At 40.3% G+C, this 26,093-nt stretch overlaps 41 non-coding genes across 41 annotated transcripts; all 41 read right to left on the reverse strand.

Annotated features, from left to right (window-relative positions):
- Positions 1 to 464: 464 nt before the first annotated feature.
- On the reverse strand, positions 465 to 537 carry TRNAR-CCU (transfer RNA arginine (anticodon CCU)). The gene has a single exon. It is a non-coding gene; the product is annotated as a tRNA-Arg (tRNA).
- Positions 538 to 663: 126 nt separating this feature from the next.
- On the reverse strand, positions 664 to 756 carry TRNAI-UAU (transfer RNA isoleucine (anticodon UAU)). Its single transcript is given in 2 exon segments — positions 664 to 699; positions 719 to 756. It is a non-coding gene; the product is annotated as a tRNA-Ile (tRNA).
- An 888-nt stretch (positions 757 to 1,644) lies between these two features.
- On the reverse strand, positions 1,645 to 1,717 carry TRNAR-CCU (transfer RNA arginine (anticodon CCU)). The gene has a single exon. It is a non-coding gene; the product is annotated as a tRNA-Arg (tRNA).
- Positions 1,718 to 2,821: 1,104 nt separating this feature from the next.
- TRNAR-CCU (transfer RNA arginine (anticodon CCU)) lies at positions 2,822 to 2,896 on the reverse strand. Its single transcript has one exon. It is a non-coding gene; the product is annotated as a tRNA-Arg (tRNA).
- Positions 2,897 to 3,022: 126 nt separating this feature from the next.
- On the reverse strand, positions 3,023 to 3,115 carry TRNAI-UAU (transfer RNA isoleucine (anticodon UAU)). The gene is given in 2 exon segments: positions 3,023 to 3,058; positions 3,078 to 3,115. It is a non-coding gene; the product is annotated as a tRNA-Ile (tRNA).
- An 885-nt stretch (positions 3,116 to 4,000) lies between these two features.
- Positions 4,001 to 4,075, reverse strand: TRNAR-CCU (transfer RNA arginine (anticodon CCU)). The gene has a single exon. It is a non-coding gene; the product is annotated as a tRNA-Arg (tRNA).
- Positions 4,076 to 4,201: 126 nt separating this feature from the next.
- Positions 4,202 to 4,294, reverse strand: TRNAI-UAU (transfer RNA isoleucine (anticodon UAU)). Its single transcript is given in 2 exon segments — positions 4,202 to 4,237; positions 4,257 to 4,294. It is a non-coding gene; the product is annotated as a tRNA-Ile (tRNA).
- Positions 4,295 to 5,181: 887 nt separating this feature from the next.
- Positions 5,182 to 5,254, reverse strand: TRNAR-CCU (transfer RNA arginine (anticodon CCU)). Its single transcript has one exon. It is a non-coding gene; the product is annotated as a tRNA-Arg (tRNA).
- Positions 5,255 to 5,380: 126 nt separating this feature from the next.
- On the reverse strand, positions 5,381 to 5,473 carry TRNAI-UAU (transfer RNA isoleucine (anticodon UAU)). The gene is given in 2 exon segments: positions 5,381 to 5,416; positions 5,436 to 5,473. It is a non-coding gene; the product is annotated as a tRNA-Ile (tRNA).
- An 887-nt stretch (positions 5,474 to 6,360) lies between these two features.
- Positions 6,361 to 6,433, reverse strand: TRNAR-CCU (transfer RNA arginine (anticodon CCU)). The gene has a single exon. It is a non-coding gene; the product is annotated as a tRNA-Arg (tRNA).
- A 126-nt stretch (positions 6,434 to 6,559) lies between these two features.
- On the reverse strand, positions 6,560 to 6,652 carry TRNAI-UAU (transfer RNA isoleucine (anticodon UAU)). The gene is given in 2 exon segments: positions 6,560 to 6,595; positions 6,615 to 6,652. It is a non-coding gene; the product is annotated as a tRNA-Ile (tRNA).
- Positions 6,653 to 7,541: 889 nt separating this feature from the next.
- TRNAR-CCU (transfer RNA arginine (anticodon CCU)) lies at positions 7,542 to 7,614 on the reverse strand. The gene has a single exon. It is a non-coding gene; the product is annotated as a tRNA-Arg (tRNA).
- A 126-nt stretch (positions 7,615 to 7,740) lies between these two features.
- TRNAI-UAU (transfer RNA isoleucine (anticodon UAU)) lies at positions 7,741 to 7,833 on the reverse strand. The gene is given in 2 exon segments: positions 7,741 to 7,776; positions 7,796 to 7,833. It is a non-coding gene; the product is annotated as a tRNA-Ile (tRNA).
- Positions 7,834 to 8,720: 887 nt separating this feature from the next.
- TRNAR-CCU (transfer RNA arginine (anticodon CCU)) lies at positions 8,721 to 8,793 on the reverse strand. Its single transcript has one exon. It is a non-coding gene; the product is annotated as a tRNA-Arg (tRNA).
- A 126-nt stretch (positions 8,794 to 8,919) lies between these two features.
- On the reverse strand, positions 8,920 to 9,012 carry TRNAI-UAU (transfer RNA isoleucine (anticodon UAU)). The gene is given in 2 exon segments: positions 8,920 to 8,955; positions 8,975 to 9,012. It is a non-coding gene; the product is annotated as a tRNA-Ile (tRNA).
- An 886-nt stretch (positions 9,013 to 9,898) lies between these two features.
- TRNAR-CCU (transfer RNA arginine (anticodon CCU)) lies at positions 9,899 to 9,971 on the reverse strand. Its single transcript has one exon. It is a non-coding gene; the product is annotated as a tRNA-Arg (tRNA).
- A 131-nt stretch (positions 9,972 to 10,102) lies between these two features.
- On the reverse strand, positions 10,103 to 10,195 carry TRNAI-UAU (transfer RNA isoleucine (anticodon UAU)). Its single transcript is given in 2 exon segments — positions 10,103 to 10,138; positions 10,158 to 10,195. It is a non-coding gene; the product is annotated as a tRNA-Ile (tRNA).
- An 885-nt stretch (positions 10,196 to 11,080) lies between these two features.
- TRNAR-CCU (transfer RNA arginine (anticodon CCU)) lies at positions 11,081 to 11,153 on the reverse strand. The gene has a single exon. It is a non-coding gene; the product is annotated as a tRNA-Arg (tRNA).
- Positions 11,154 to 11,279: 126 nt separating this feature from the next.
- On the reverse strand, positions 11,280 to 11,372 carry TRNAI-UAU (transfer RNA isoleucine (anticodon UAU)). Its single transcript is given in 2 exon segments — positions 11,280 to 11,315; positions 11,335 to 11,372. It is a non-coding gene; the product is annotated as a tRNA-Ile (tRNA).
- Positions 11,373 to 12,259: 887 nt separating this feature from the next.
- On the reverse strand, positions 12,260 to 12,332 carry TRNAR-CCU (transfer RNA arginine (anticodon CCU)). The gene has a single exon. It is a non-coding gene; the product is annotated as a tRNA-Arg (tRNA).
- A 126-nt stretch (positions 12,333 to 12,458) lies between these two features.
- TRNAI-UAU (transfer RNA isoleucine (anticodon UAU)) lies at positions 12,459 to 12,551 on the reverse strand. Its single transcript is given in 2 exon segments — positions 12,459 to 12,494; positions 12,514 to 12,551. It is a non-coding gene; the product is annotated as a tRNA-Ile (tRNA).
- An 887-nt stretch (positions 12,552 to 13,438) lies between these two features.
- TRNAR-CCU (transfer RNA arginine (anticodon CCU)) lies at positions 13,439 to 13,511 on the reverse strand. The gene has a single exon. It is a non-coding gene; the product is annotated as a tRNA-Arg (tRNA).
- A 126-nt stretch (positions 13,512 to 13,637) lies between these two features.
- On the reverse strand, positions 13,638 to 13,730 carry TRNAI-UAU (transfer RNA isoleucine (anticodon UAU)). Its single transcript is given in 2 exon segments — positions 13,638 to 13,673; positions 13,693 to 13,730. It is a non-coding gene; the product is annotated as a tRNA-Ile (tRNA).
- Positions 13,731 to 14,596: 866 nt separating this feature from the next.
- Positions 14,597 to 14,669, reverse strand: TRNAR-CCU (transfer RNA arginine (anticodon CCU)). Its single transcript has one exon. It is a non-coding gene; the product is annotated as a tRNA-Arg (tRNA).
- A 131-nt stretch (positions 14,670 to 14,800) lies between these two features.
- Positions 14,801 to 14,893, reverse strand: TRNAI-UAU (transfer RNA isoleucine (anticodon UAU)). The gene is given in 2 exon segments: positions 14,801 to 14,836; positions 14,856 to 14,893. It is a non-coding gene; the product is annotated as a tRNA-Ile (tRNA).
- Positions 14,894 to 15,780: 887 nt separating this feature from the next.
- TRNAR-CCU (transfer RNA arginine (anticodon CCU)) lies at positions 15,781 to 15,853 on the reverse strand. Its single transcript has one exon. It is a non-coding gene; the product is annotated as a tRNA-Arg (tRNA).
- Positions 15,854 to 15,981: 128 nt separating this feature from the next.
- TRNAI-UAU (transfer RNA isoleucine (anticodon UAU)) lies at positions 15,982 to 16,074 on the reverse strand. Its single transcript is given in 2 exon segments — positions 15,982 to 16,017; positions 16,037 to 16,074. It is a non-coding gene; the product is annotated as a tRNA-Ile (tRNA).
- A 1,077-nt stretch (positions 16,075 to 17,151) lies between these two features.
- Positions 17,152 to 17,224, reverse strand: TRNAS-ACU (transfer RNA serine (anticodon ACU)). The gene has a single exon. It is a non-coding gene; the product is annotated as a tRNA-Ser (tRNA).
- A 126-nt stretch (positions 17,225 to 17,350) lies between these two features.
- On the reverse strand, positions 17,351 to 17,443 carry TRNAI-UAU (transfer RNA isoleucine (anticodon UAU)). Its single transcript is given in 2 exon segments — positions 17,351 to 17,386; positions 17,406 to 17,443. It is a non-coding gene; the product is annotated as a tRNA-Ile (tRNA).
- A 1,276-nt stretch (positions 17,444 to 18,719) lies between these two features.
- TRNAI-UAU (transfer RNA isoleucine (anticodon UAU)) lies at positions 18,720 to 18,812 on the reverse strand. The gene is given in 2 exon segments: positions 18,720 to 18,755; positions 18,775 to 18,812. It is a non-coding gene; the product is annotated as a tRNA-Ile (tRNA).
- Positions 18,813 to 19,890: 1,078 nt separating this feature from the next.
- On the reverse strand, positions 19,891 to 19,963 carry TRNAR-CCU (transfer RNA arginine (anticodon CCU)). Its single transcript has one exon. It is a non-coding gene; the product is annotated as a tRNA-Arg (tRNA).
- A 126-nt stretch (positions 19,964 to 20,089) lies between these two features.
- Positions 20,090 to 20,182, reverse strand: TRNAI-UAU (transfer RNA isoleucine (anticodon UAU)). Its single transcript is given in 2 exon segments — positions 20,090 to 20,125; positions 20,145 to 20,182. It is a non-coding gene; the product is annotated as a tRNA-Ile (tRNA).
- Positions 20,183 to 21,069: 887 nt separating this feature from the next.
- On the reverse strand, positions 21,070 to 21,142 carry TRNAR-CCU (transfer RNA arginine (anticodon CCU)). The gene has a single exon. It is a non-coding gene; the product is annotated as a tRNA-Arg (tRNA).
- A 1,106-nt stretch (positions 21,143 to 22,248) lies between these two features.
- TRNAR-CCU (transfer RNA arginine (anticodon CCU)) lies at positions 22,249 to 22,321 on the reverse strand. Its single transcript has one exon. It is a non-coding gene; the product is annotated as a tRNA-Arg (tRNA).
- Positions 22,322 to 22,447: 126 nt separating this feature from the next.
- Positions 22,448 to 22,540, reverse strand: TRNAI-UAU (transfer RNA isoleucine (anticodon UAU)). Its single transcript is given in 2 exon segments — positions 22,448 to 22,483; positions 22,503 to 22,540. It is a non-coding gene; the product is annotated as a tRNA-Ile (tRNA).
- An 887-nt stretch (positions 22,541 to 23,427) lies between these two features.
- On the reverse strand, positions 23,428 to 23,500 carry TRNAR-CCU (transfer RNA arginine (anticodon CCU)). The gene has a single exon. It is a non-coding gene; the product is annotated as a tRNA-Arg (tRNA).
- Positions 23,501 to 23,626: 126 nt separating this feature from the next.
- Positions 23,627 to 23,719, reverse strand: TRNAI-UAU (transfer RNA isoleucine (anticodon UAU)). The gene is given in 2 exon segments: positions 23,627 to 23,662; positions 23,682 to 23,719. It is a non-coding gene; the product is annotated as a tRNA-Ile (tRNA).
- Positions 23,720 to 24,605: 886 nt separating this feature from the next.
- On the reverse strand, positions 24,606 to 24,678 carry TRNAR-CCU (transfer RNA arginine (anticodon CCU)). Its single transcript has one exon. It is a non-coding gene; the product is annotated as a tRNA-Arg (tRNA).
- Positions 24,679 to 24,804: 126 nt separating this feature from the next.
- On the reverse strand, positions 24,805 to 24,897 carry TRNAI-UAU (transfer RNA isoleucine (anticodon UAU)). Its single transcript is given in 2 exon segments — positions 24,805 to 24,840; positions 24,860 to 24,897. It is a non-coding gene; the product is annotated as a tRNA-Ile (tRNA).
- An 887-nt stretch (positions 24,898 to 25,784) lies between these two features.
- TRNAR-CCU (transfer RNA arginine (anticodon CCU)) lies at positions 25,785 to 25,857 on the reverse strand. Its single transcript has one exon. It is a non-coding gene; the product is annotated as a tRNA-Arg (tRNA).
- Positions 25,858 to 25,983: 126 nt separating this feature from the next.
- TRNAI-UAU (transfer RNA isoleucine (anticodon UAU)) lies at positions 25,984 to 26,076 on the reverse strand. The gene is given in 2 exon segments: positions 25,984 to 26,019; positions 26,039 to 26,076. It is a non-coding gene; the product is annotated as a tRNA-Ile (tRNA).
- Between the last annotated feature and the right edge of the window lie 17 nt (positions 26,077 to 26,093).

Raw genomic sequence — 26,093 nt, forward strand, 5'->3', positions numbered from 1 at the left:
GTGAAACTGCTCGAGAACGACAGGATGTACGAGTCCAAAATAGCTCCAGTGGCCAGGGTGAAAATTGAAAGATTACTCATTTTGTTTTTTAATAAAGAACATGATATGGAAAACCATTGTCAAAAATGTTCCAAAAATGGTTCACTTTTTTCACTTATTCTTTTATATTTTGAGATTTGCAAACATTGTGTGGTTGAAAGCATATCCATATCTTAGAAAATATACTCTGTGGTATTCGGGGCATTAGTGAAGATGAAAACAATTAAGATGCTAGGCTTTTCCGCCACACAAAGTCGATACTGTTGCGTGTTAACACTTCTCTCAGTACATAGAAAGGATCGCTCTAAATGGCAGAGGTTTGCAAGAACTAAGTCACGAGAAAACAAGACAATCGTCCAGTAGAACAGTTTTCACCTGCACCATCAACATTCCATGAGATGCTGTTGGAAAGGGAAATCCACAAGCACCCCAGATGGGACTCGAACCCACAATCCCTGGCTTAGGAGGCCAGTGCCTTATCCATTAGGCCACTGGGGCTGGATAGCAAAGGAAAAAATTAAAAAAAAAATTTTTTCCTCATAAGAGTGAAGCAATCGCCACCAAATCATGAACCGATTCAACTACTTCAGTAGTCAAAAATACTAAAGAAAGACAAGAAAAGAATGCTCCAGGTGAGGGTCGAACTCACAACCTCGACATTGCTCAACAGTTACTGCTTTATAAGTACGGCGCGCTGACCGATTGCGCCACTGGAGCCATGCGTGTACGGATGGAAAGGATAAATTCTGCAAAAAAAAAGAGACATTTGAAAGGGGATTGTTCTTCAGGAAATTAACTATTGCTTACAACAGGTTTGGGCGGGGGGTTATAATAATGTTTGACAATATGTATTCTACCATATCGCAATCTTTCTTAAAAATGAGAAATTTGTGCGCTGGGTCTTTTTAGACTCAAACATCCTGGGATTTTTTCAGGAAATGCGCTCGTACATTTGCTGCAATGAACACACGTTGGCGCTATAGTTTGCATTGAAGCATCTAATGAGGGTTTGCCAAAATTCTTCTGAATTCAGGGGCAAAAGGGTCATCTGTGACATCACCTTTTGTGATTCCTAGATCCTGTGTTAACAGCTGCGTACAGAGGTGTTGTCAGTCTTTGTAACCCTACCTCTGACATTAAGGTGAAACTGCTCGAGAACGACAGGATGTACGAGTCCAAAATAGCTCCAGTGGCCAGGGTGAAAATTGAAAGATTACTCATTTTGTTTTTTAATAAAGAACATGATATGGAAAACCATTGTCAAAAATGTTCCAAAAATGGTTCACTTTTTTCACTTATTCTTTTATATTTTGAGATTTGCAAACATTGTGTGGTTGAAAGCATATCCATATCTTAGAAAATATACTCTGTGGTATTCGGGGCATTAGTGAAGATGAAAACAATTAAGATGCAAGGCTTTTCCGCCACACAAAGTCGATACTGTTGCGTGTTAACACTTCTCTCAGTACATAGAAAGGATCGCTCTAAATTTCAGAGGTTTGCAAGAACTAAGTCACGAGAAAACAAGACAATCGTCCAGTAGAACAGTTTTCAACTGCACCATCAACATTCCATGAGATGTTGTTGGAAAGGGAAATCCACAAGCACCCCAGATGGGACTCGAACCCACAATCCCTGGCTTAGGAGGCCAGTGCCTTATCCATTAGTCCACTGGGGCTGGATAGCAAAGGTAAAAAATCAAAAAAAATTTTTTTCCTCATAAGAGTGAAGCAATCGCCACCAAATCATGAACCGATTCAACTACTTCAGTAGTCAAAAATACTAAAGAAAGACAAGAAAAGAATGCTCTAGGTGAGGGTCGAAATCACAACCTCGGCATTGCTCAACAGTTACTGTTTTATAAGTACCGCACGCTGACCGATTGCGCCACTGGAGCCATGCGGGTATGGATGGAAAGGATAAATTCTCCAAAAAAAAGAGACATTTGAAAGGGGATTGTTCTTCAGGAAATTAACTATTGCTTACAACAGGTTTGGGCGGGGGGTTATAATAATGTTTGACAATATGTATTCTACCATATCGCAATCTTTCTTAAAAATGAGAAATTTGTGCGCTGGGTCTTTTTAGACTCAAACATCCTGGGATTTTTTCAGGAAATGCGCTCGTACATTTGCTGCAATGAACACACGTTGACGCTATAGTTTGCATTGAAGCATCTAATGAGGGTTTGCCAAAATTCTTCTGAATTCAGGGGCAAAAGGGTCATCTGTGACATCACCTTTTGTGATTCCTAGATCCTGTGTTAACAGCTGCGTACAGAGGTGTTTTCAGTCTTTGTAACCCTACCTCTGACATTAAGGTGAAACTGCTCGAGAACGACAGGATGTACGAGTCCAAAATAGCTCCAGTGGCCAGGGTGAAAATTGAAAGATTACTCATTTTGTTTTTTAATAAAGAACATGATATGGAAAACCATTGTCAAAAATGTTCCAAAAATGGTTCACTTTTTTCACTTATTCTTTTATATTTTGAGATTTGCAAACATTGTGTGGTTGAAAGCATATCCATATCTTAGAAAATATACTCTGTGGTATTCGGGGCATTAATGAAGATGAAAACAATTAAGATGCTAGGCTTTTCCGCCACACAAAGTCGATACTGTTGCGTGTTAACACTTCTCTCAGTACATAGAAAGGATCGCTCTAAATGGCAGAGGTTTGCAAGAACTTAGTCATGAGAAAACAAGACAATCGTCCAGTAGAACAGTTTTCACCTGCACCATCAAGATTCCATGAGATGCTGTTGGAAAGGGAAATCCACAAGCACCCCAGATGGGACTCGAACCCACAATCCCTGGCTTAGGAGGCCAGTGCCTTATCCATTAGGCCACTGGGTCTGGTTAGCAAAGGTAAAAAATCAAAAAAAAATTTTTTCCTCATAAGAGTGAAGCAATCGCCACCAAATCATGAACCGATTCAACTACTTCAGTAGTCAAAAATACTAAAGAAAGACAAGAAAAGAATGCTCCAGGTGAGGGTCGAACTCACAACCTCGGCATTGCTCAACAGTTACTGCTTTATAAGTACCGCGCGCTGACCGATTGCACCACTGGAGCCATGCGGGTACGGATGGAAAGGATAAATTCTCCAAAAAAAAGAGACATTTGAAAGGGGATTGTTCTTCAGGAAATTAACTATTGCTTACAACAGGTTTGGGCGGGGGGTTATAATAATGTTTGACAATATGTATTATACCATATCGCAATCTTTCTTAAAAATGAGAAATTTGTGCGCTGGGTCTTTTTAGACTCAAACATCCTGGGATTTTTTCAGGAAATGCGCTCGTACATTTGCTGCAATGAACACACGTTGACGCTATAGTTTGGATTGAAGCATCTAATGAGGGTTTGCCAAAATTCTTCTGAATTCAGGGGCAAAAGGGTCATCTGTGACATCACCTTTTGTGATTCCTAGATCCTGTATTAACAGCTGCGTACAGAGGTGTTGTCAGTCTTTGTAACCCTACCTCTGACATTAAGGTGAAACTGCTCGAGAACGACAGGATGTACGAGTCCAAAATAGCTCCAGTGGCCAGGATGAAAATTGAAAGATTACTCATTTTGTTTTTTAATAAAGAACATGATATGGAAAACCATTGTCAAAAATGTTCCAAAAATGGTTCACTTTTTTCACTTATTCTTTTATATTTTGAGATTTGCAAACATTGTGTGGTTGAAAGCATATCCATATCTTAGAAAATATACTCTGTGGTATTCGGGGCATTAATGAAGATGAAAACAATTAAGATGCTAGGCTTTTCCGCCACACAAAGTCGATACTGTTGCGTGTTAACACTTCTCTCAGTACATAGAAAGGATCGCTCTAAATGGCAGAGGTTTGCAAGAACTTAGTCATGAGAAAACAAGACAATCGTCCAGTAGAACAGTTTTCACCTGCACCATCAACATTCCATGAGATGCTGTTGGAAAGGGAAATCCACAAGCACCCCAGATGGGACTCGAACCCACAATCCCTGGCTTAGGAGGCCAGTGCCTTATCCATTAGGCCACTGGGTCTGGTTAGCAAAGGTAAAAAATCAAAAAAAAATTTTTTCCTCATAAGAGTGAAGCAATCGCCACCAAATCATGAACCGATTCAACTACTTCAGTAGTCAAAAATACTAAAGAAAGACAAGAAAAGAATGCTCCAGGTGAGGGTCGAACTCACAACCTCGGCATTGCTCAACAGTTACTGCTTTATAAGTACCGCGCGCTGACCGATTGCACCACTGGAGCCATGCGGGTACGGATGGAAAGGATAAATTCTCCAAAAAAAAGAGACATTTGAAAGGGGATTGTTATTCAGGAAATTAACTATTGCTTACAACAGGTTTGGGCGGGGGGTTATAATAATGTTTGACAATATGTATTCTACCATATCGCAATCTTTCTTAAAAATGAGAAATTTGTGCGCTGGGTCTTTTTAGACTCAAACATCCTGGGATTTTTTCAGGAAATGCGCTCGTACATTTGCTGCAATGAACACACGTTGACGCTATAGTTTGCATTGAAGCATCTAATGAGGGTTTGCCAAAATTCTTCTGAATTCAGGGGCAAAAGGGTCATCTGTGACATCACCTTTTGTGATTCCTAGATCCTGTATTAACAGCTGCGTACAGAGGTGTTGTCAGTCTTTGTAACCCTACCTCTGACATTAAGGTGAAACTGCTCGAGAACGACAGGATGTACGAGTCCAAAATAGCTCCAGTGGCCAGGGTGAAAATTGAAAGATTACTCATTTTGTCTTTTAATAAAGAACATGATATGGAAAACCATTGTCAAAAATGTTCCAAAAATGGTTCACTTTTTTCACTTATTCTTTTATATTTTGAGATTTGCAAACATTGTGTGGTTGAAAGCATATCCATATCTTAGAAAATATACTCTGTGGTATTCGGGGCATTAGTGAAGATGAAAACAATTAAGTTGCTAGGCTTTTCCGCCACACAAAGTCGATACTGCTGCGTGTTAACACTTGTCTCAGTACATAGAAAGGATAGCTCTAAATGGCAGAGGTTTGCAAGAACTAAGTCACGAGAAAACAAGACAATCGTCCAGTAGAACAGTTTTCACCTGCACCATCAACATTCCATGAGATGCTGTTGGAAAGGGAAATCCACAAGCACCCCAGATGGGACTCGAACCCACAATCTCTGGCGTAGGAGGCCAGTGCATTATCCATTAGGCCACTGGGGCTGGTTAGCAAAGGTAAAAAATCAAAAAAAAATTTTTTCCTCATAAGAGTGAAGCAATCGCCACCAAATAATGAACCGATTCAACTACTTGAGTAGTCAAAAATACTAAAGAAAGACAAGAAAAGAATGCTCCAGGTGAGGGTCGAACTCACAACCTCGGCATTGCTCAACAGTTACTGCTTTATAAGTACCGCGCGCTGACCGATTGCGCCACTGGAGCCATGCGGGTACGGATGGAAAGGATAAATTCTCCAAAAAAAAGAGACATTTGAAAGGGGATTGTTCGTCAGGAAATTAACTATTGCTTACAACAGGTTTGGGCGGGGGGTTATAATAATGTTTGACAATATGTATTCTACCATATCGCAATCTTTCTTAAAAATGAGAAATTTGTGCGCTGGGTCTTTTTAGACTCAAACATCCTGGGATTTTTTCAGGAAATGCGCTCGTACATTTGCTGCAATGAACACACGTTGACGCTATAGTTTGCATTGAAGCATCTATTGAGGGTTTGCCAAAATTCTTCTGAATTCAGGGGCAAAAGGGTCATCTGTGACATCACCTTTTGTGATTCCTAGATCCTGTATTAACAGCTGCGTACAGAGGTGTTGTCAGTCTTTGTAACCCTACCTCTGACATTAAGGTGAAACTGCTCGAGAACGACAGGATGTACGAGTCCAAAATAGCTCCAGTGGCCAGGGTGAAAATTGAAAGATTACTCATTTTGTTTTTTAATAAAGAACATGATATGGAAAACCATTGTCAAAAATGTTCCAAAAATGGTTCACTTTTTTCACTTATTCTTTTATATTTTGAGATTTGCAAACATTGTGTGGTTGAAAGCATATCCATATCTTAGAAAATATACTCTGTGGTATTCGGGGCATTAGTGAAGATGAAAACAATTAAGATGCTAGGCTTTTCCGCCACACAAAGTCGATACTGTTGCGTGTTAACACTTCTCTCAGTACATAGAAAGGATGGCTCTAAATGGCAGAGGTTTGCAAGAACTAAGTCACGAGAAAACAAGACAATCGTCCAGTAGAACAGTTTTCACCTGCACCATAAACATTCCAGGAGATACTGTTGGAAAGGGAAATCCACAAGCACCCCAGACGGGACTCGAACCCAAAATCCCTGGCTTAGGAGGCCAGTGCCTTATCCATTAGGCCACTGGGGCTGGTTAGCAAAGGTGAAAAATCAAAAAAAATTTTTTTCCTCATAAGAGTGAAGCAATCGCCACCAAATCATGAACCGATTCAACTACTTCAGTAGTCAAAAATACTAAAGAAAGACAAGAAAAGAATGCTCCAGGTGAGGGTCGAACTCACAACCTCGACATTGCTCAACAGTTACTGCTTTATAAGTACGGCGCGCTGACCGATTGCGCCACTGGAGCCATGCGTGTACGGATGGAAAGGATAAATTCTGCAAAAAAAAAGAGACATTTGAAAGGGGATTGTTCTTCAGGAAATTAACTATTGCTTACAACAGGTTTGGGCGGGGGGTTATAATAATGTTTGACAATATGTATTCTACCATATCGCAATCTTTCTTAAAAATGAGAAATTTGTGCGCTGGGTCTTTTTAGACTAAAACATCCTGGGATTTTTTCAGGAAATGCGCTCGTACATTTGCTGCAATGAACACACGTTGACGCTATAGTTTGCATTGAAGCATCTAATGAGGGTTTGCCAAAATTCTTCTGAATTCAGGGGCAAAAGGGTCATCTGTGACATCACCTTTTGTGATTCCTAGATCCTGTATTAACAGCTGCGTACAGAGGTGTTGTCAGTCTTTGTAACCCTACCTCTGACATTAAGGTGAAAATGCTCGAGAACGACAGGATGTACGAGTCCAAAATAGCTCCAGTGGACAGGGTGAAAATTGAAAGATTACTCATTTTGTTTTTTAATAAAGAACATGATATGGAAAAATTATTGTCAAAAATGTTCCAAAAATGGTTCACTTTTTTCACTTATTCTTTTATATTTTGAGATTTGCAAACATTGTGTGGTTGAAAGCATATCCATATCTTAGAAAATATACTCTGTGGTATTCGGGGCATTAGTGAAGATGAAAACAATTAAGATGCTAGGCTTTTCCGCCACACAAAGTCGATACTGTTGCGTGTTAACACTTCTCTCAGTACATAGAAAGGATCGCTCTAAATGGCAGAGGTTTGCAAGAACTAAGTCACGAGAAAACAAGACAATCGTCCAGAAGAACAGTTTTCACCTGCACCATAAACATTCCATGAGATGCTGTTGGAAAGGGAAATCCACAAGCACCCCAGATGGGACTCGAACCCACAATCCCTGGCTTAGGAGGCCAGTGCCTTATCCATTAGGCCACTGGGCCTGGTTAGCAAAGGTAAAAAATCAAAAAAAAATTTTTTCCTCATAAGAGTGAAGCAATCGCCACCAAATCATGAACCGATTCAACTACTTCAGTAGTCAAAAATACTAAAGAAAGACAAGAAAAGAATGCTCCAGGTGAGGGTCGAACTCACAATCTCGGCATTGCTCAACAGTTACTGCTTTATAAGTACCGCGCGCTGACCGATTGCGCCACTGGAGCCATGCGGGTACGCATGGAAAGGATAAATTCTCCAAAAAAAAGAGACATTTGAAAGGGGATTGTTCTTCAGGAAATTAACTATTGCTTACAACAGGTTTGGGCGGGGGGTTATAATAATGTTTGACAATATGTATTCTACCATATCGCAATCTTTCTTAAAAATGAGAAATTTGTGCGCTGGGTCTTTTTAGACTCAAACATCCTGGGATTTTTTCAGGAAATGCGCTCGTACATTTGCTGCAATGAACACACGTTGACGCTATAGTTTGCATTGAAGCATCTAATGAGGGTTTGCCAAAATTCTTCTGAATTCAGGGGCAAAAGGGTCATCTGTGACATCACCTTTTGTGATTCCTAGATCCTGTATTAACAGCTGCGTACAGAGGTGTTGTCAGTCTTTGTAACCCTACCTCTGACATTAAGGTGAAACTGCTCGAGAATGACAGGATGTACGAGTCCAAAATAGCTCCAGTGGCCAGGGTGAAAATTGAAAGATTACTCATTTTGTCTTTTAATAAAGAACATGATATGGAAAACCATTGTCAAAAATGTTCCAAAAATGGTTCACTTTTTTCACTTATTCTTTTATATTTTGAGATTTGCAAACATTGTGTGGTTGAAAGCATATCCATATCTTAGAAAATATACTCTGTGGTATTCGGGGCATTAGTGAAGATGAAAACAATTAAGTTGCTAGGCTTTTCCGCCACACAAAGTCGATACTGCTGCGTGTTAACACTTGTCTCAGTACATAGAAAGGATAGCTCTAAATGGCAGAGGTTTGCAAGAACTAAGTCATGAGAAAACAAGACAATCGTCCAGTAGAACAGTTTTCACCTGCACCATCAACATTCCATGAGATGCTGTTGGAAAGGGAAATCCACAAGCACCCCAGATGGGACTCGAACCCACAATCTCTGGCGTAGGAGGCCAGTGCATTATCCATTAGGCCACTGGGGCTGGTTAGCAAAGGTAAAAAATCAAAAAAAAATTTTTTCCTCATAAGAGTGAAGCAATCGCCACCAAATAATGAACCGATTCAACTACTTCAGTAGTCAAAAATACTAAAGAAAGACAAGAAAAGAATGCTCCAGGTGAGGGTCGAACTCACAACCTCGGCATTGCTCAACAGTTACTGCTTTATAAGTACCGCGCGCTGACCGATTGCGCCACTGGAGCCATGCGGGTACGGATGGAAAGGATAAATTCTCCAAAAAAAAGAGACATTTGAAAGGGGATTGTTCTTCAGGAAATTAACTATTGCTTACAACAGGTTTGGGCGGGGGTTATAATAATGTTTGACAATATGTATTCTACCATATCGCAATCTTTCTTAAAAATGAGAAATTTGTGCGCTGGGTCTTTTTAGACTCAAACATCCTGGGATTTTTTCAGGAAATGCGCTCGTACATTTGCTGCAATGAACACACGTTGACGCTATAGTTTGCATTGAAGCATCTAATGAGGGTTTGCCAAAATTCTTCTGAATTCAGGGGCAAAAGGGTCATCTGTGACATCACCTTTTGTGATTCCTAGATCCTGTATTAACAGCTGCGTACAGAGGTGTTGTCAGTCTTTGTAACCCTACCTCTGACATTAAGGTGAAACTGCTCGAGAACGACAGGATGTACGAGTCCAAAATAGCTCCAGTGGCCAGGGTGAAAATTGAAAGATTACTCATTTTGTCTTTTAATAAAGAACATGATATGGAAAACCATTGTCAAAAATGTTCCAAAAATGGTTCACTTTTTTCACTTATTCTTTTATATTTTGAGATTTGCAAACATTGTGTGGTTGAAAGCATATCCATATCTTAGAAAATATACTCTGTGGTATTCGGGGCATTAGTGAAGATGAAAACAATTAAGATGCTAGGCTTTTCCGCCACACAAAGTCGATACTGTTGCGTGTTAACACTTCTCTCAGTACATAGAAAGGATCGCTCTAAATGGCAGAGGTTTGCAAGAACTAAGTCACGAGAAAAAAAGACAATCGTCCAGTAGAACAGTTTTCACCTGCACCATCAACATTCCATGAGATGCTGATGGAAAGGGAAATTCACAAGCACCCCAGATGGGACTCGAACCCACAATCCCTGGCTTAGGAGGCCAGTGCCTTATCCATTAGGCCACTGTGGCTGGTTAGCAAAGGTAAAAAATCAAAAAAAAATTTTTTCCTCATAAGAGTGAAGCAATCGCCACCAAATCATGAACCGATTCAACTACTTCAGTAGTCAAAAATACTAAAGAAAGACAAGAAAAGAAAAGAATGCTCCAGGTGAGGGTCGAACTCACAACCTCGGCATTGCTCAACAGTTACTGCTTTATAAGTACCGCGCGCTGACCGATTGCGCCACTGGAGCCATGCGGGTACGTATGGAAAGGATAAATTCTCCAAAAAAAAGAGACATTTGAAAGGGGATTGTTCTTCAGGAAATTAACTATTGCTTACAACAGGTTTGGGCGGGGGGTTATAATAATGTTTGACAATATGTATTCTACCATATCGCAATCTTTCTTAAAAATGAGAAATTTGTGCGCTGGGTCTTTTTAGACTCAAACATCCTGGGATTTTTTCAGGAAATGCGCTCGTACATTTGCTGCAATGAACACACGTTGACGCTATAGTTTGCATTGAAGCATCTAATGAGGTTTGCCAAAATTCTTCTGAATTCAGGGGCAAAAGGGTCATCTGTGACATCACCTTTTGTGATTCCTAGATCCTGTATTAACAGCTGCGTACAGAGGTGTTGTCAGTCTTTGTAACCCTACCTCTGACATTAAGGTGAAACTGCTCGAGAACGACAGGATGTACGAGTCCAAAATAGCTCCAGTGGCCAGGGTGAAAATTGAAAGATTACTCATTTTGTTTTTTAATAAAGAACATGATATGGAAAACCATTGTAAAAATGTTCCAAAAATGGTTCACTTTTTTCACTTATTCTTTTATATTTTGAGATTTGCAAACATTGTGTGGTTGAAAGCATATCCATATCTTAGAAAATATACTCTGTGGTATTCAGGGCATTAGTGAAGATGAAAACAATTAAGATGCTAGGCTTTTCCGCCACACAAAGTCGATACTGTTGCGTGTTAACACTTCTCTCAGTACATAGAAAGGATCGCTCTAAATGGCAGAGGTTTGCAAGAACTAAGTCACGAGAAAACAAGACAATCGTCCAGTAGAACAGTTTTCACCTGCACCCTCAACATTCCATGAGATGCTGTTGGAAAGGGAAATCCACAAGCACCCCAGACGGGACTCGAACCCACAATCCCTGGCTTAGGAGGCCAGTGCCTTATCCATTAGGCCACTGGGGCTGGTTAGCAAAGGTAAAAAATAAAAAAAATTTTTTTTCCTCATAAGAGTGAAGCAATCGCCACCAAATCATGAACCGATTCAACTACTTCAGTAGTCAAAAATACTAAAGAAAGACAAGAAAAGAATGCTCCAGGTGAGGGTCTAACTCACAACCTCGGCATTGCTCAACAGTTACTGCTTTATAAGTACCGCGCGCTGACCGATTGCGCCACTGGAGCCATGCGGGTACGGATGGAAAGGATAAATTCTCCAAAAAAAAGAGACATTTGAAAGGGGATTGTTCTTCAGGAAATTAACTATTGCTTACAACAGGTTTGGGCGGGGGGTTATAATAATGTTTGACAATATGTATTCTACCATATCGCAATCTTTCTTAAAAATGAGAAATTTGTGCGCTGGGTCTTTTTAGACTCAAACATCCTGGGATTTTTTCAGGAAATGCGCTCGTACATTTGCTGCAATGAACACACGTTGACGCTATAGTTTGCATTGAAGCATCTAATGAGGGTTTGCCAAAATTCTTCTGAATTCAGGGGCAAAAGGGTCATCTGTGACATCACCTTTTGTGATTCCTAGATCCTGTATTAACAGCTGCGTACAGAGGTGTTGTCAGTCTTTGTAACCCTACCTCTGACATTAAGGTGAAACTGCTCGAGAACGACAGGATGTACGAGTCCAAAATAGCTCCAGTGGCCAGGGTGAAAATTGAAAGATTACTCATTTTGTTTTTTAATAAAGAACATGATATGGAAAACCATTGTCAAAAATGTTCCAAAAATGGTTCACTTTTTTCACTTATTCTTTTATATTTTGAGATTTGCAAACATTGTGTGGTTGAAAGCATATCCATATCTTAGAAAATATACTCTGTGGTATTCAGGGCATTAGTGAAGATGAAAACAATTAAGATGCTAGGCTTTTCCGCCACACAAAGTCGATACTGTTGCGTGTTAACACTTCTCTCAGTACATAGAAAGGATCGCTCTAAATGGCAGAGGTTTGCAAGAACTAAGTCACGAGAAAACAAGACAATCGTCCAGTAGAACAGTTTTCACCTGCACCCTCAACATTCCATGAGATGCTGTTGGAAAGGGAAATCCACAAGCACCCCAGACGGGACTCGAACCCACAATCCCTGGCTTAGGAGGCCAGTGCCTTATCCATTAGGCCACTGGGGCTGGTTAGCAAAGGTAAAAAATCAAAAAATTTTTTTTTCCTCATAAGAGTGAAGCAATCGCCACCAAATCATGAACCGATTCAACTACTTCAGTAGTCAAAAATACTAAAGAAAGACAAGAAAAGAATGCTCCAGGTGAGGGTCTAACTCACAACCTCGGCATTGCTCAACAGTTACTGCTTTATAAGTACCGCGCGCTGACCGATTGCGCCACTGGAGCCATGCGGGTACGGATGGAAAGGATAAATTCTCCAAAAAAAAGAGACATTTGAAAGGGGATTGTTCTTCAGGAAATTAACTATTGCTTACAACAGGTTTGGGCGGGGGGTTATAATAATGTTTGACAATATGTATTCTACCATATCGCAATCTTTCTTAAAAATGAGAAATTTGTGCGCTGGGTCTTTTTAGACTCAAACATCCTGGGATTTTTTCAGGAAATGCGCTCGTACATTTGCTGCAATGAACACACGTTGACGCTATAGTTTGCATTGAAGCATCTAATGAGGGTTTGCCAAAATTCTTCTGAATTCAGGGGCAAAAGGGTCATCTGTGACATCACCTTTTGTGATTCCTAGATCCTGTATTAACAGCTGCGTACAGAGGTGTTGTCAGTCTTTGTAACCCTACCTCTGACATTAAGGTGAAACTGCTCGAGAACGACAGGATGTACGAGTCCAAAATAGCTCCAGTGGCCAGGGTGAAAATTGAAAGATTACTCATTTTGTTTTTTAATAAAGAACATGATATGGAAAACCATTGTCAAAAATGTTCCAAAAATGGTTCACTTTTTTCACTTATTCTTTTATATTTTGAGATTTGCAAACATTGTGTGGTTGAAAGCATATCCATATCTTAGAAAATATACTCTGTGGTATTCAGGGCATTAGTGAAGATGAAAACAATTAAGATGCTAGGCTTTTCCGCCACACAAAGTCGATACTGTTGCGTGTTAACACTTCTCTCAGTACATAGAAAGGATCGCTCTAAATGGCAGAGGTTTGCAAGAACTAAGTCACGAGAAAACAAGACAATCATCCAGTAGAACAGTTTTCACCTGCACCCTCAACATTCCATGAGATGCTGTTGGAAAGGGAAATCCACAAGCACCCCAGACGGGACTCGAACCCACAATCCCTGGCTTAGGAGGCCAGTGCCTTATCCATTAGGCCACTGGGGCTGGTTAGCAAAGGTAAAAAATCAAAAAAAATTTTTTTCCTCATAAGAGTGAAGCAATCGCCACCAAATCATGAACCGATTCAACTACTTCAGTAGTCAAAAATACTAAAGAAAGACAAGAAAAGAATGCTCCAGGTGAGGGTCTAACTCACAACCTCGGCATTGCTCAACAGTTACTGCTTTATAAGTACCGCGCGCTGACCGATTGCGCCACTGGAGCCATGCGGGTACGGATGGAAAGGATAAATTCTCCAAAAAAAAGAGACATTTGAAAGGGGATTGTTCTTCAGGAAATTAACTATTGCTTACAACAGGTTTGGGCGGGGGGTTATAATAATGTTTGACAATATGTATTCTACCATATCGCAATCTTTCTTAAAAATGAGAAATTTGTGCGCTGGGTCTTTTAAACTCAAACATCCTGGGATTTTTTCAGGAAATGCGCTCGTACATTTGCTGTAATGAACACACGTTGACGCTATAGTTTGCATTGAAGCATCCAATGAGGGTTTGCCAAAATTCTTCTGAATTCAGGGGCAAAAGGGTCATCTGTGACATCACCTTTTGTGATTCCTAGATCCTGTATTAACAGCTGTGTACAGAGGTGTTGTCAGTCTTTGTAACCCTACCTCTGACATTAAGGTGAAACTGCTCGAGAACGACAGGATGTACGAGTCCAAAATAGCTCCAGTGGACAGGGTGAAAATTGAAAGATTACTCATTTTGTTTTTTAATAAAGAACATGATATGGAAAACCATTGTCAAAAATGTTCCAAAAATGGTTCACTTTTTTCACTTATTCTTTTATATTTTGAGATTTGCAAACATTGTGTGGTTGAAAGCATATCCATATCTTAGAAAATATACTCTGTGGTATTCGGGGCATTAGTGAAGATGAAAACAATTAAGATGCTAGGCTTTTCCGCCACACAAAGTCGATACTGTTGCGTGTTAACACTTCTCTCAGTACATAGAAAGGATGGCTCTAAATGGCAGAGGTTTGCAAGAACTAAGTCACGAGAAAACAAGACAATCGTCCAGTAGAACAGTTTTGACCTGCACCATCAACATTCCATGAGATGCAAGCACCCCAGATGGGACTCGAACCCACAATCCCTGGCTTAGGAGGCCAGTGCCTTATCCATTAGGCCACTGGGGCTGGTTAGCAAAGGTAAGAAATCAAAAAAAATTTTTTTCCTCATAAGAGTGAAGCAATCGCCACCAAATCATGAACCGATTCAACTACTTCAGTAGTCAAAAATACTAAAGAAAGACAAGAAAAGAAAAGAATGCTCCAGGTGAGGGTCGAACTCACAACCTCGGTATTGCTCAACAGTTACTGCTTTATAAGTACCGCGCGCTGACCGATTGCGCCACTGGAGCCATGCGGGTACGGATGGAAAGGATAAATTCTCCAAAAAAAAGAGACATTTGAAAGGGGATTGTTCTTCAGGAAATTAACTATTGCTTACAACAGGTTTGGGCGGGGGGTTATAATAATGTTTGACAATATGTATTCTACCATATCGCAATCTTTCTTAAAAATGAGAAATTTGTGCGCTGGGTCTTTTTAGACTAAAACATCCTGGGATTTTTTCAGGAAATGCGCTCGTACATTTGCTGCAATGAACACACGTTGACGCTATAGTATGCATTGAAGCATCTAATGAATGTTTGCCAAAATTCTTCTGAATTCAGGGGCAAAAGGGTCATCTGTGACATCACCTTTTGTGATTCCTAGATCCTGTATTAACAGCTGCGTACAGAGGTGTTGTCAGTCTTTGTAACCCTACCTCTGACATTAAGGTGAAAATGCTCGAGAACGACAGGATGTACGAGTCCAAAATAGCTCCAGTGGACAGGGTGAAAATTGAAAGATTACTCATTTTGTTTTTTAATAAAGAACATGATATGGAAAACCATTGTCAAAAATGTTCCAAAAATGGTTCACTTTTTTCACTTATTCTTTTATATTTTGAGATTTGCAAACATTGTGTGGTTGAAAGCATATGCATATCTTAGAAAATATACTCTGTGGTATTCGGGGCATTAGTGAAGATGAAAACAATTAAGATGCTAGGCTTTTCCGCCACACAAAGTCGATACTGTTGCGTGTTAACACTTCTCTCAGTACATAGAAAGGATCGCTCTAAATGGCAGAGGTTTGCAAGAACTAAGTCACCAGAAAACAAGACAATCGTCCAGTAGAACAGTTTTCACCTGCACCATCAACATTCCATGAGATGCTGTTGGAAAGGGAAATCCACAAGCACCCCAGATGGGACTCGAACCCACAATCCCTGGCTTAGGAGGACAGTGCCTTATCCATTAGGCCACTGGGGCTGGTTAGCAAAGGTAAAAAATCAAAAAAAATTTTTTTTTCCTCATAAGAGTGAAGCAATCGCCACCAAATCATGAACCGATTCAACTACTTCAGTAGTCAAAAATACTAAAGAAAGACAAGAAAAGAATGCTCCAGGTGATGGTCGAACTCACAACCTCGGCATTGCTCAACAGTTACTGCTTTATAAGTACCGTGCGCTGACCGATTGCGCCACTGGAGCCATGCGGGTACGGATGGAAAGGATAAATTCTCCAAAAAAAAGAGACATTTGAAAGGGGATTGTTCTTCAGGAAATTAACTATTGCTTACAACAGGTTTGGGCGGGGGGTTATAATAATGTTTGACAATATGTATTCTACCATATCGCAATCTTTCTTAAAAATGAGAAATTTGTGCGCTGGGTCTTTTTAGACTCAAACATCCTGGGATTTTTTCAGGAAATGCGCTCGTACATTTGCTGCAATGAACACACGTTGACGCTATAGTTTGCATTGAAGCATCTAATGAGGGTTTGCCAAAATTCTTCTGAATTCAGGGGCAAAAGGGTCATCTGTGACATCACCTTTTGTGATTCCTAGATCCTGTATTAACAGCTGCGTACAGAGGTGTTGTCAGTCTTTGTAACCCTACCTATGACATTAAGGTGAAACTGCTCGAGAACGACAGGATGTACGAGTCCAAAATAGCTCCAGTGGCCAGGGTGAAAATTGAAAGATTACTCATTTTGTTTTTTAATAAAGAACATGATATGGAAAACCATTGTCAAAAATGTTCCAAAAATGGTTCACTTTTTTCACTTATTCTTTTATATTTTGAGATTTGCAAACATTGTGTGGTTGAAAGCATATCCATATCTTAGAAAATATACTCTGTGGTATTCGGGGCATTAGTGAAGATGAAAACAATTAAGATGCTAGGCTTTTCCGCCACACAAAGTCGATACTGTTGCGTGTTAACACTTCTCTCAGTACATAGAAAGGATCGCTCTAAATGGCAGAGGTTTGCAAGAACTAAGTCACGAGAAAACAAGACAATCGTCCAGTAGAACAGTTTTCACCTGCACCATCAACATTCCATGAGATGCTGTTGGAAAGGGAAATCCACAAGCACCAAACGCCACACAAAGTCGATACTGTTGCGTGTTAACACTTCTCTCATTACATAGAAAGGATCGCTCTAAATGGCAGAGGTTTGCAAGAACTAAGTCACGAGAAAACAAGACAATCGTCCAGTAAAAGAGTTTTCACCTGCACCATCAACATTCCATGAGATGCTGTTGGAAAGGGAAATCCACAAGCACCCCAGATGGGACGCGAACCCACAATCCCTGGCTTAGTAGGCCAGTGCCTTATCCATTAGGCCACTGGGGCTGGATAGCAAAGTTAGAAAATCAAAAAAATTTTTTTTCCTCATAAGAGTGAAGCAATCGCCACCAAATCATGAACCGATTCAACTAATTCAGTAGTCAAAAATACTAAAGAAAGACAAGAAAAAAATGCTCCAGGTGAGGGTCGAACTCACAACCTCGGCATAGCTCAACAGTTACTGCTTTATAAGTACCGCGCGCTGACCGATTGCGCCACTGGAGCCATGCGGGTACGGATGGAAAGGATAAATTCTCCAAAAAAAAGAGACATTTGAAAGGGGATTGTTCTTCAGGAAATTAACTATTGCTTACAACAGGTTTGGGCGGGGGATTGTAATAATGTTTGACAATATGTATTCTACCATATCGCAATCTTTCTTAAAAATGAGAAATTTGTGCGCTGGGTCTTTTTAGACTCAAACATCCTGGGATTTTTTCAGGAAATGCGCTCGTACATTTGCTGCAATGAACACACGTTGACGCTATAGTTTGCATTGAAGCATCTAATGAGGGTTTGCCAAAATTCTTCTGAATTCAGGGGCAAAAGGGTCATCTGTGACATCACCTTTTGTGATTCCTAGATCCTGTATTAACAGCTGCGTACAGAGGTGTTGTCAGTCTTTGTAACCCTACCTCTGACATTAAGGTGAAACTGCTCGAGAACGACAGGATGTACGAGTCCAAAATAGCTCCAGTGGACAGGGTGAAAATTGAAAGATTACTCATTTTGTTTTTTAATAAAGAACATGATATGGAAAACCATTGTCAAAAATGTTCCAAAAATGGTTCACTTTTTTCACTTATTCTTTTATATTTTGAGATTTGCAAACATTGTGTGGTTGAAAGCATATCCATATCTTAGAAAATATACTCTGTGGTATTCGGGGCATTAGTGAAGATGAAAACAATTAAGATGCTAGGCTTTTCCGCCACACAAAGTCGATACTGTTGCGTGTTAACACTTCTCTCAGTATATAGAAAGGATTGCTATAAATGGCAGAGGTTTGCAAGAACTAAGTCACGAGAAAACAAGACAATCATCCAGTAGAACAGTTTTCACCTGCACCATCAACATTCCATGAGATGCTGTTGGAAAGGGAAATCCACAAGCACCAAACGCCACACAAAGTCGATACTGTTGCGTGTTAACACTTCTCTCATTACATAGAAAGGATCGCTCTAAATGGCAGAGGTTTGCAAGAACTAAGTCACGAGAAAACAAGACAATCGGCCAGTAGAAGAGTTTTCACCTGCACCATCAACATTCCATGAGATGCTGTTGGAAAGGGAAATCCACAAGCACCCCAGATGGGACGCGAACCCACAATCCGTGGCTTAGGAGGCCAGTGCATTATCCATTAGGCCACTGGGGCTGGATAGCAAAGTTAGAAAATCAAAAAAAAATTTTTTCCTCATAAGAGTGAAGCAATCGCCACCAAATCATGAACCAATTCAACTAATTCAGTAGTCAAAAATACTAAAGAAAGACAAGAAAATAATGCTCCAGGTGAGGGTCGAACTCACAACCTCGGCATAGCTCAACAGTTACTGCTTTATAAGTACCGCGCGCTGACTGATTGCGCCACTGGAGCCATGCGGGTACGGATGGAAAGGATAAATTCTCCAAAAAAAAGAGACATTTGAAAGGGGATTGTTCTTCAGGAAATTAACTATTGCTTACAACAGGTTTGGGCGGGGGATTGTAATAATGTTTGACAATATGTATTCTACCATATCGCAATCTTTCTTAAAAATGAGAAATTTGTGCGCTGGGTGTTTTTAGACTCAAACATCCTGGGATTTTTTCAGGAAATGCGCTCGTACATTTGCTGCAATGAACACACGTTGACGCTATAGTTTGCATTGAAGCATCTAATGAGGGTTTGCCAAAATTCTTCTGAATTCAGGGGCAAAAGGGTCATCTGTGACATCACCTTTTGTGATTCGTAGATCCTGTATTAACAGCTGCGTACAGAGGTGTTGTCAGTCTTTGTAACCCTACCTCTGACATTAAGGTGAAACTGCTCGAGAACGACAGGATGTACGAGTCCAAAATAGCTCCAGTGGCCAGGGTGAAAATTGAAAGATTACTCATTTTGTTTTTTAATAAAGAACATGATATGGAAAAATTATTGTCAAAAATGTTCCAAAAATGGTTCACTTTTTTCACTTATTCTTTTATATTTTGAGATTTGCAAACATTGTGTGGTTGAAAGCATATCCATATCTTAGAAACTATACTCTGTGGTATTCGGGGCATTAGTGAAGATGAAAACAATTAAGATGCTAGGCTTTTCCGCCACACAAAGTCGATACTGTTGCGTGTTAACACTTCTCTCAGTACATAGAAAGGATCGCTCTAAATGGCAGAGGTTTGCAAGAACTAAGTCACGAGAAAACAAGACAATCGTCCAGTAGAACAGTTTTCACCTGCACCATCAACATTCCATGAGATGCTGTTGGAAAGGGAAATCCACAAGCACCAAACGCCACACAAAGTCGATACTGTTGCGTGTTAACACTTCTCTCAGTACATAGAAAGGATCGCTCTAAATGGCAGAGGTTTGCAAGAACTAAGTCACGAGAAAAAAAGACAATCGTCCAGTAGAACAGTTTTCACCTGCACCATCAACATTCCATGAGATGCAGATGGAAAGGGAAATCCACAAGCACCCCAGATGGGACTCGAACCCACAATCCCTGGCATAGGAGGCCAGTGCCTTATCCATTAGGCCACTGGGGCTGGTTAGCAAAGGTAAAAAATCAAAAAAAAAATTTTTCCTCATAAGAGTGAAGCAATCGCCACCAAATCATGAACCGATTCAACTACTTCAGTAGTCAAAAATACTAAAGAAAGACAAGAAAAGAATGCTCCAGGTGAGGGTCGAACTCACAACCTCGGCATTGCTCAACAGTTACTGCTTTATAAGTACCGCGCGCTGACCGATTGCGCCACTGGAGCCATGCGGGTACGGATGGAAAGGATAAATTCTCCAAAAAAAAGAGACATTTGAAAGGGGATTGTTCTTCAGGAAATTAACTATTGCTTACAACAGGTTTGGGCGGGGGGTTATAATAATGTTTGACAATATGTATTCTACCATATCGCAATCTTTCTTAAAAATGAGAAATTTGTGCGCTGGGTCTTTTTAGACTCAAACATCCTGGGATTTTTTCAGGAAATGCGCTCGTACATTTGCTGCAATGAACACACGTTGACGCTATAGTTTGCATTGAAGCATCTAATGAGGGTTTGCCAAAATTCTTCTGAATTCAGGGGCAAAAGGGTCATCTGTGACATCACCTTTTGTGATTCCTAGATCCTGTATTAACAGCTGCGTACAGAGGTGTTGTCAGTCTTTGTAACCCTACCTCTGACATTAAGGTGAAACTGCTCGAGAATGACAGTATGTACGAGTCCAAAATAGCTCCAGTGGCCAGGGTGAAAATTGAAAGATTACTCATTTTGTCTTTTAATAAAGAACATGATATGGAAAACCATTGTCAAAAATGTTCCAAAAATGGTTCACTTTTTTCACTTATTCTTTTATATTTTGAGATTTGCAAACATTGTGTGGTTGAAAGCATATCCATATCTTAGAAAATATACTCTGTGGTATTCGGGGCATTAGTGAAGATGAAAACAATTAAGTTGCTAGGCTTTTCCGCCACACAAAGTCGATACTGCTGCGTGTTAACACTTGTCTCAGTACATAGAAAGGATAGCTCTAAATGGCAGAGGTTTGCAAGAACTAAGTCACGAGAAAAAAAGACAATCGTCCAGTAGAACAGTTTTCACCTGCACCATCAACATTCCATGAGATGCTGATGGAAAGGGAAATTCACAAGCACCCCAGATGGGACTCGAACCCACAATCCCTGGCTTAGGAGGCCAGTGCCTTATCCATTAGGCCACTGGGGCTGGTTAGCAAAGGTAAAAAATCAAAAAAAAATTTTTTCCTCATAAGAATGAAGCAATCGCCACCAAATCATGAACCGATTCAACTACTTCAGTAGTCAAAAATACTAAAGAAAGACAAGAAAAGAATGCTACAGGTGAGGGTCAAACTCACAACCTCGGCATTGATCAACATTTACTGCTTTATAAGGACCACGCGCTGACCGATTGCGCCAATGGAGCCATGCGGGTACGGATGGAAAGGATAAATTCCAAAAAAAAAGAGACATTTGAAATGGGATTGTTCTTCAGGAAATTAACTATTGCTTACAACAGGTTTGGGCGGGGGGGTTATAATAATGTTTGACAATATGTATTCTACCATATCGCAATCTTTCTTAAAAATGAGAAATTTGTGCGCTGGGTCTTTTTAGACTCAAACATCCTGGGATTTTTTCAGGAAATGCGCTCGTACATTTGCAGCAATGAACACACGTTGACGCTATAGTTTGCATTGAAGCATCTAATGAGGGTTTGCCAAAATTCTTCTGAATTCAGGGGCAAAAGGGTCATCTGTGACATCACCTTTTGTGATTCCTAGATCCTGTATTAACAGCTGCGTACAGAGGTGTTGTCAGTCTTTGTAACCCTACCTCTGACATTAAGGTGAAACTGCTCGAGAACGACAGGATGTACGAGTCCAAAATAGCTCCAGTGGCCAGGGTGAAAATTGAAAGATTACTCATTTTGTTTTTTAATAAAGAACATGATATGGAAAACCATTGTCAAAAATGTTCCAAAAATGGTTCACTTTTTTCACTTATTCTTTTATATTTTGAGATTTGCAAACATTGTGTGGTTGAAAGCATATCCATATCTTAGAAAATATACTCTGTGGTATTCGGGGCATTAGTGAAGATGAAAACAATTAAGATGCTAGGCTTTTCCGCCACACAAAGTCGATACAGTTGCGTGTTAACACTTCTCTCAGTACATAGAAAGGATCGCTCTAAATGGCAGAGGTTTGCAAGAACTAAGTCACGAGAAAACAAGACAATCGTCAAGTAGAACAGTTTTCACCTGCACCCTCAACATTCCATGAGATGCTGTTGGAAAGGGAAATCCACAAGCACCCCAGACGGGACTCGAACCCACAATCCCTGGCTTAGGAGTCCAGTGCCTTATCCATTAGGCCACTGGGGCTGGTTAGCAAAGGTAAAAAATCAAAAAATTTTTTTTTCCTCATAAGAGTGAAGCAATCGCCACCAAATCATGAACCGATTCAACTACTTCAGTAGTCAAAAATACTAAAGAAAGACAAGAAAAGAATGCTCCAAGTGAGGGTCTAACTCACAACCTCGGCATTGCTCAACAGTTACTGCTTTATAAGTACCGCGCGCTGACCGATTGCGCCACTGGAGCCATGCGGGTACGGATGGAAAGGATAAATTCTCCAAAAAAAAGAGACATTTGAAAGGGGATTGTTCTTCAGGAAATTAACTATTGCTTACAACAGGTTTGGGCGGGGGGTTATAATAATGTTTGACAATATGTATTCTACCATATCGCAATCTTTCTTAAAAATGAGAAATTTGTGCGCTGGGTCTTTTTAGACTCAAACATCCTGGGATTTTTTCAGGAAATGCGCTCGTACATTTGCTGCAATGAACACACGTTGACGCTATAGTTTGCATTGAAGCATCTAATGAGGGTTTGCCAAAATTCTTCTGAATTCAGGGGCAAAAGGGTCATCTGTGACATCACCTTTTGTGATTCCTAGATCCTGTATTAACAGCTGCGTACAGAGGTGTTGTCAGTCTTTGTAACCCTACCTCTGACATTAAGGTGAAACTGCTCGAGAACGACAGGATGTACGAGTCCAAAATAGCTCCAGTGGCCAGGGTGAAAATTGAAAGATTACTCATTTTGTCTTTTAATAAAGAACATGATATGGAAAACCATTGTCAAAAATGTTCCAAAAATGGTTCACTTTTTTCACTTATTCTTTTATATTTTGAGATTTGCAAACATTGTGTGGTTGAAAGCATATCCATATCTTAGAAAATATACTCTGTGGTATTCGGGGCATTAGTGAAGATGAAAACAATTAAGTTGCTAGGCTTTTCCGCCACACAAAGTCGATACTGCTGCGTGTTAACACTTGTCTCAGTACATAGAAAGGATAGCTCTAAATGGCAGAGGTTTGCAAGAACTAAGTCACGAGAAAACAAGAAAATCGTCCAGTAGAACAGTTTTCACCTGCACCATCAACATTCCATGAGATGCTGTTGGAAAGGGAAATCCACAAGCACCCCAGATGGGACTCGAACCCACAATCCCTGGCATAGGAGGCCAGTGCATTATCCATTAGGCCACTGGGGCAGGTTAGCAAAGGTAAAAAATCAAAAAAAATTTTTTTCCTCATAAGAGTGAAGCAATCGCCACCAAATAATGAACCGATTCAACTACTTCAGTAGTCAAAAATACTAAAGAAAGACAAGAAAAGAATGCTCCAGGTGAGGGTCGAACTCACAACCTCGGCATTGCTCAACAGTTACTGCTTTATAAGTACCGCGCGCTGACCGATTGCGCCACTGGAGCCATGCGGGTACGGATGGAAAGGATAAATTCTCCAAAAAAAAAAGAGACATTTGAAAGGGGATTGTTCTTCAGGAAATTAACTATTGCTTACAACAGGTTTGGGCGGGGGGTTATAATAATGTTTGACAATATGTATTCTACCATATCGCAATCTTTCTTAAAAATGAGAAATTTGTGCGCTGGGTCTTTTTAGACTCAAACATCCTGGGATTTTTTCAGGAAATGCGCTCGTACATTTGCTGCAATGAACACACGTTGACGCTATAGTTTGCATTGAAGCATCTAATGAGGGTTTGCCAAAATTCTTCTGAATTCAGGGGCAAAAGGGTCATCTGTGACATCACCTTTTGTGATTCCTAGATCCTGTATTAACAGCTGCGTACAGAGGTGTTGTCAGTCTTTGTAACCCTACCTCTGACATTAAGGTGAAACTGCTCGAGAACGACAGGATGTACGAGTCCAAAATAGCTCCAGTGGCCAGGATGAAAATTGAAAGATTACTCATTTTGTTTTTTAATAAAGAACATGATATGGAAAACCATTGTCAAACATGTTCCAAAAATGGTTCACTTTTTTCACTTATTCTTTTATATTTTGAGATTTGCAAACATTGTGTGGTTGAAAGCATATCCATATCTTAGAAAATATACTCTGTGGTATTCGGGGTATTAGTGAAGATGAAAACAATTAAGATGCTAGGCTTTTCCGCCACACAAAGTCGATACTGTTGCGTGTTAACACTTCTCTCAGTACATAGAAAGGATCGCTCTAAATGGCAGAGGTTTGCAAGAACTAAGTCACGAGAAAACAAGACTGTCCAGTAGAACAGTTTTCACCTGCACCATCAACATTCCATGAGATGCTGTTGGAAAGGGAAATCCACAAGCACCCCAGATGGGACTCGAACCCACAATCCCTGGCTTAGGAGGCCAGGGTCTTATCCATTAGGCCACTGGGGCTGGTTAGCAAAGGTAAGAAATCAAAAAAAATTTTTTTCCTCATAAGAGTGAAGCAATCGCCACCAAATCATGAACCGATTCAACTACTTCAGTAGTCAAAAATACTAAAGAAAGACAAGAAAAGAATGCTCCAGGTGAGGGTCGAACTCACAACCTCGGCATTGCTCAACAGTTACTGCTTTATAAGTACCGCGCGCTGACCGATTGCGCCACTGGAGCCATGCGGGTACGGATGGAAAGGATAAATTCTCCAAAAAAAAGAGACATTTGAAAGGGGATTGTTCTTCAGGAAATTAACTATTGCTTACAACAGGTTTGGGCGGGGGGTTATAATAATGTTTGACAATATGTATTCTACCATATCGCAATCTTTCTTAAAAATGAGAAATTTGTGCGCTGGGTCTTTTTAGACTCAAACATCCTGGGATTTTTTCAGGAAATGCGCTCGTACATTTGCTGCAATGAACACACGTTGACGCTATAGTTTGCATTGAAGCATCTAATGAGGGTTTGCCAAAATTCTTCTGAATTCAGGGGCAAAAGGGTCATCTGTGACATCACCTTTTGTGATTCCTAGATCCTGTATTAACAGCTGCGTACAGAGGTGTTGTCAGTCTTTGTAACCCTACCTCTGACATTAAGGTGAAACTGCTCGAGAATGACAGGATGTACGAGTCCAAAATAGCTCCAGTGGCCAGGGTGAAAATTGAAAGATTACTCATTTTGTCTTTTAATAAAGAACATGATATGGAAAACCATTGTCAAAAATGTTCCAAAAATGGTTCACTTTTTTCACTTATTCTTTTATATTTTGAGATTTGCAAACATTGTGTGGTTGAAAGCATATCCATATCTTAGAAAATATACTCTGTGGTATTCGGGGCATTAGTGAAGATGAAAACAATTAAGTTGCTAGGCTTTTCCGCCACACAAAGTCGATACTGCTGCGTGTTAACACTTGTCTCAGTACATAGAAAGGATAGCTCTAAATGGCAGAGGTTTGCAAGAACTAAGTCACGAGAAAACAAGACAATCGTCCAGTAGAACAGTTTTCACCTGCACCATGAACATTCCATGAGATGCTGTTGGAAAGGGAAATCCACAAGCACCCCAGATGGGACTCGAACCCACAATCCCTGGCGTAGGAGGCCAGTGCATTATCCATTAGGCCACTGGGGCTGGTTAGCAAAGGTAAAAAATCAAAAAAAATTTTTTTCCTCATAAGAGTGAAGCAATCGCCACCAAATAATGAACCGATTCAACTACTTCAGTAGTCAAAAATACTAAAGAAAGACAAGAAAAGAATGCTCCAGGTGAGGGTCGAACTCACAACCTCGGCATTGCTCAACAGTTACTGCTTTATAAGTACCGCGCGCTGACCGATTGCGCCACTGGAGCCATGCGGGTACGGATGG

This window comes from Dendrobates tinctorius, unplaced genomic scaffold (assembly GCF_039654945.1).
Source record: "Dendrobates tinctorius isolate UK_male_01 unplaced genomic scaffold, ASM3965494v1 ptg000272l, whole genome shotgun sequence".
Classification (NCBI taxonomy): Eukaryota; Metazoa; Chordata; class Amphibia; order Anura; family Dendrobatidae; genus Dendrobates; species Dendrobates tinctorius.